This window comes from Mus pahari, chromosome 7 (genome assembly GCF_900095145.1).
Source record: "Mus pahari chromosome 7, PAHARI_EIJ_v1.1, whole genome shotgun sequence".
Taxonomy (NCBI): Eukaryota; Metazoa; Chordata; class Mammalia; order Rodentia; family Muridae; genus Mus; species Mus pahari.
In genome coordinates this window covers 38,279,206-38,284,924 of record NC_034596.1, presented here as the reverse complement: position 1 = coordinate 38,284,924, position 5,719 = coordinate 38,279,206, and the positions used below count along the sequence as shown (strand labels likewise).

General features: G+C 44.8%; 1 protein-coding gene across 2 annotated transcripts in view; it reads left to right on the top strand.

Moving 5' to 3' along the window:
* The first annotated feature begins 1,918 nt into the window (after positions 1 to 1,918).
* Positions 1,919 to 5,719, top strand: part of Ifrd1 (interferon related developmental regulator 1) — a 47,193-nt gene continuing 43,392 nt past the window's right edge. Inside the window, exons 1-2 of one of the 2 annotated variants that reach the window (XM_029540850.1) lie at positions 1,919 to 2,018; positions 2,134 to 2,192. The gene's annotated coding sequence lies outside the window, so the exon portion shown is untranslated. Of the gene's footprint in view, positions 2,019 to 2,133; positions 2,198 to 5,719 lie in introns of both variants that reach the window. The other variant, XM_029540849.1, reaches the window with a different exon arrangement.

Sequence of the window (5,719 nt, the reverse complement as noted above, 5' to 3'; positions counted from 1 at the left end):
TGTCCTGGAACTCACTCTGTAGACCAGGCTGGCCTCGAACTCAGAAATCCACCTGCCTCTGCCTCCCAAGTGCTGGGATTAAAGGCGTGCGCCACCATACCCAGCTGAATTTTTATATCTTATAAAATGACTTTATAGTAGTTTGTAATCAGAATTGTTAATAAAAATCGTTTATACACGTTTACAATTAAAAATCCCCAATTCTTCTTGCATGATTCGATCTGGATTCTCAATAGTAACAACAACAAAAACTGAGCCAAATCAAGGAAATACTACCTGTTCATTTCATTGACAAGTAAAACCAAGGCATGGCCGCCTACAGACAAGAACTTCAACGGAGGAGGGGATCTTAGCACAAAGGTCAAAGTTAAGCTCTTTTAAAACCGTTTTCAAAGGCAAGCCTTTGACAGTATAGGTCAATAAAAAGGAGTCTCACTGTCAGGGAAGGAGGTTCTCTGGGAACCTTAGCTCTCCATTCTGTGCTGGGAAAGGGCCCCCTTCGAAGGAGCTGGACTGGAGCCTGGAGAGATGACTCAGCGGTTAAGAGCACTGACTGCTCTTCCAGAGGTCCTGAGTTCAATTCCCAGCACCCACATGGTGGCTCACAACCATCTGTAATGGGATCTGATGCCCTCTTCTGGTGTGTCTGACAGCTACAGTGTACTTATATAAATAACATAAATAAATAAATCTTTAAAAAAAAAAGAAGAAGAAGAAGAAGAAGGAGCTGGACTGATAGGCTTAGAGAGGAAGAAAGACCCAGCAGCCGCAGTAGCAGCTCTGCTCTGAGACCAGCACGGAGAAAGCCTATGGGGCAAGGTGTAGCGCCGAGGTTTCTTAAGTCATCTGCATCATCATCACTGGAGGGGCTGGAAGCTCCCTCTGGTTCAAGAATACAATCTCAGAGGTTGGTACCCAAGAGGAAAGGAAGCAGCTGCGGTGGTGGTTGCTCTTTTCACAACCACTAAGCCCCTACTGTGTTCTGTCATTTCACAGGCTTGTGGCCAAGGTTGCAAGAAAAGTGGTGACAGCTCGGTCTAAACACCCTTTGAGACCTCTAACCACTCTGTATTTCACAAAGAAACAGGAAGTGGAGTTAAAGGGAAACGGGGCTGGGCGTGGTTAATTTACGACCCGAGAAGGTAGGATTCTGTACAAATGCCCGTTCTCCTGCTACTGTGGATGCTAAAAAAGTCATTTCATTGTCATTTCTGATAGCATCAACGTGATCTACTGATGACATCTGAGTCTGCGAGAGAGCTGTGCAGCCTGCAAACCAGAACAAGCCATTTCCTAGTTGCAAGTGTATGGAGTAAGGGCCAATTAACAAATACAATTAGTTCTTATTATAGAGATAACCTGGAGCTGAGGAGAGATGGCAAGACATCTTTAAACCCTGGCACCCCCAACAGGGCACAGATGGGTGGTGGAATTAACGAAGGTGGTGTTCCATCCTCTGGAGCAGGCCTCTCATTCTCCCTTAGTTAGGTTTTCATTCATTTCCACTTCCCACAGGTCTTCGACTTGTCCCTCCCTTACAGTTAACACTTTGAGAACCCAAGCAGGGCTCTTAGCAAAGAAGTTGGCATGAGGGCCTCCTCCCCTGTGAAGATGGAAATTCCCAGGCACCTGCCTGTTGAGTTCAGCCTCTGAGACGGGGCTAGGAGCTAGGAGGTACGTGTTCCCGAGCAGGAAAATAACCAGTTGGGTGAGAGACTGAAGCATAAACTGGGCAGAGACAAAGAGAAGGTCAGCCTTAAGTGGGTCAGGAGACCAGAGTGGATGGAGTGGGCCTGGGCAGCTCTCTGGGAGGCCTGCCACAGCCCCACCTTCTCCAGAGGCAGGGTGACTCAGCATTTCCTATTATTACCAAGACCAAACCCAGGAGGCCCTATCAAGGCTGACTGCTGCAAAACCACTCGGGTTCTCCTGTTCTTCTGGCTCCTGGTACATTCTCTGTCTGTGGTGTAAAAGGTTGTTCCAGAAGGGATGTGTGCAGCTCATCCCAGCATTTGATGGTACTTTATGACTGTTTTTTTTTTTTTTTTTTTTTTTTTTTAGCTTTGGGCTAATGCTAGCTTCTTTTTGTCAGTTTTGACCCATAATAACGTGCCATTTATTGGTGATCCCTAGGTGCCAGTGTGATGTGAACAATTTACAAGGACATTTTGTGTACCTCTCCGAAGCTGATGGTAAGGTAAGGATTACCAGTCTATTTGCAAATGAGAAACTGGAGGCTTAGTGATGTTATGTGATATTTGAAGAGAAACCCCCCCACGAATGGACTGAATAAGTCAAGTGGGGTCTTTAGTCACCGCTGGTGGGACTGTCCCAAGCCGATTAGCAGGAAGCAGCCCTGACCTCCAGTTGGTTATTTTTAAGTGCAAACAAATAAACGAACAAAACCCCTCAATTGTTCTCAACACACCTGCTTCAAGCCAGCACTGTTTACAGAAGCCAGCAGTAGCACTCCAATGATCAGGCAGTTAACCTTTTGCTCAGAGGCACCTTATGTAGGAATTTGGGGCTGGTGAAGAAACCAGTTTTACTCAAGACAGTTTTAGCACGAACTATCTTTAGGACTACTTCCACGAGCTGGCATAGCAATAGTTCAGTGCCTACTACAATTACATTGTTCAAGGACTAAGAGAACTGCCCACCTAATAGCTCCTCAAGATGAACATGTTTTGTTACCTCCATTTTCCAAGTTTGAATTCTATAGATGTATTATAGGTCTAGATTCTTCCAGTCACTTAAGACATGAGGGTATATACTGTAGACTAGAGAAGCATACAGTGTACTGTGTGCCCCGCCATCTCTTACTCTCTGAAGTCTGACTTTTACAGTAACTGAGTGCAGTGGCAGAGGTAGGGCACTGCTTTCCAAAAGTAAGCAGCTGTACACATTGTTGTCAGAATCAAACTCATTGATGGCAAAGGATTGATATTGCTTCTTTCCTTATCCTTAGCTGTAGGTGTGTAGAAAGTGACCTTCAAGTACTGCGTTGGGAATGTGTAAATACGGAGGCGAGGGTGACTGAGACAGTCTCCCTTGAAGGCTGATACTCTTTCTTATATAACTGATGTCTCTTACTTTGCCTGTCGGAGAACAGGAAGGAACGGCTCCGAGCCGGACATGGGCTGGGGGTGTGTTCAGGTCAAGGTGGAAAGCTGCAGTGTTTGCAAAGCTGGTGGGTACTCTACATTTCCCAACCTGCATGCTTTCTTTCTCTTCAATGTCTCTAAACTGCCTTTCTCCTTTCTCCCAGCTGTGTAAGCAGATGTATCCTGGATTTAAGACTAAAATTTGGAGGTTTAAGCCTCCAGATGTAAGAGAATCTCTCTCTCTGTTGCTGGTGTTGTCAAACAAAGTAAATATTCTTCCTTCAGGGAAAACAAAGTGAAGCAAAACCACTCTGCAGTTCTAAACGTCTCCATACTTAGCACTCTAACCTCATGGCTTTCATTTACTTATTTCTATTTTTTCAAATAAGATCCTGACCACGAAATTACACACCAGCCCTAAACTGCCGTTAAACCTGATGAACGCTCTGCTTTAATCTTCACTGTTTTTTTTTTTTTCAATAACTGGATTGAAACCTGGTTTCTTTTTTCTTTTTTCTTTTTTTTTTTAAAGATTTATTTATTTATTGTATCTAAGTACACTGTAGCTGTCTTCAGACACTCCAGAAGAGGGCGTCAGATCTTGTTAAGGATGGTTATCTTGTTAAGGATGGTTATCTTGTTAAGGATGGTTAATGAGCCACCATGTGGTTGCTGGGATTTGAACTCTGGACCTTCAGAAGAGCAGTCGGGTGCTCTTACCCACTGAGTCATCTCTCCAGCCCCGAAACCTGGTTTCTGATTCCAACTCTACTTCACGACTATCCCCCCCACACACACACCCCCTTCTACATTCGCTCTCTGGTTGTTGAGAGGAAAAGCATTGGCTAAGGACCCCCAAGATCAAGTTCTCAGCACAAAGGAGATTTATTTGCCCCAGGGGGACAAAGATAGGAGATAGAGGATGAGGGAGAAAGAAAAGGGAACTAGGGAGAGGGAGGAGGGAACCTCCCACCCCTCGGGGACAAAGGAGCCTCAGGATAGAGAGGGGAACAAATGTGCCCCATAGGCAAATGGAGGTTTATAAAGGTACCATGAGAAGCCGTGTGTTAAGATGTGGTGTTTAATTTTAATTGGGCATGTTAATTAGGTGAGCCAAGTGGCTTTTGATTGCTGGATCTTGGTAGTCAGCCTCAGGAGGAAGAAAGTGGCCAACTAAGGGAATGGACCTTGGTGGCTAGCTTGACGAATGTCATCTAATGATTTTTAGCAAGGCAGAGGGAATGGGGGAGAAGGGCAAGGCCAGTGAGAGCCATGCTTGCCACCCTTGAGCTGGCCAGAGTCCCTTCAGTTGTACTTTCTTCCTTTCGTGGCTAAAACTCTTCCAAGCTTTCCTTGGCTGTGTAGACATACACATAGAGGCACCATCATACACTAGAGGCAGGCGCGTCTGGAATTTTAGACAACTCTGGCTTCCCTAAAGGTAGCTGCTTGTCCCTTCTTCCTCTTCTTTTCACTGCCATTTGTAATCAGTGCTGGCCACAGATGACAAAGCAACAGAGGTGGCATGAGGAGGACACCAGGGCCACTCTCCAAGTCCCATAAAATGGTGGGACCCCCTCCATGACACCAGCTTAGCAAGTATTCCAAGGGCTTCGGTTCCGAAAGAAATTTGCATATATTCCAGAAACTTAACATGCAGATAAAAATGAAGAGGACAACGCAATTTTTGTGGATCCTCTTACTTTTATGGCAAACATTCTCAGCAGCCTGCATTTATTTATTTATTTATTTACCTTCTTTTCTTCCATCTACCTATATACTTGGGTACACCCCAGGTCTAAGTTCTCTCTCTGCTTTTTGTCCCTCTGTGTTTGGTCACAGAGGATGGCTTATGTGTGACTGGCTCATTCATTTGTTTATTCATTCAAAATGATCTGGTGAGGACCTACATTCTGCTAAGTTCTGGGGATAGGAAAATGATCGATATGTGGCTCGAAGGTGCATGGGTGAAGTAGGAGAGGGGAAAGTGGCCATAGGTAAGGGCTTTTAACATGGTATATTGAGTGCATCAATGGAGTATCGTGCGTGTGGTTATAGAGGAAGACCTGGCTTGAGGGTAGAGAGGTGTGTGTTAGAGAAGGCCTCCACAGTATGTATGGGTCTGGGGTCATTCAGAGATTCCCCGGTCTGAGCATTAATAAATATCAACAAAGAAGAGCCTTTTGTTCAGATATTGGTGCCAGGTCTATGCCTAGACTTGGGATTCCCCAAGGCTGGGCCCATCCATCTCCATCAGGGGTTTATAAAGGCAGAGAATACAAAGTTACAAGCTTTTGTTTAGAAAACAGAAGCAGCTGGCTTGGTGGCTCATGCCATTAATCCCAGCACTCGGGAGGCAGAGGCAGGCAGATTTCTGAGTTCGAGGCCAGCCTGGTCTACAAAGTGACTTCCAGGACAGCCAGGGCTATACAGAGAAACCCTGTGTAGAAAAAAACAAAAAACAACAAAAAAAACAAAAGAAAAAGAAAACAGAAACAGCAGGAAAAAAAAAAACCAAAACCTTTAACATTTAGAGTTCTAATTTTGCTTCATAGCTTGCTTGCTTTCTTTCTTTCTTTCTTTCTTTCTTTCTTTCTTTCTTTCTTTCTTTCTTT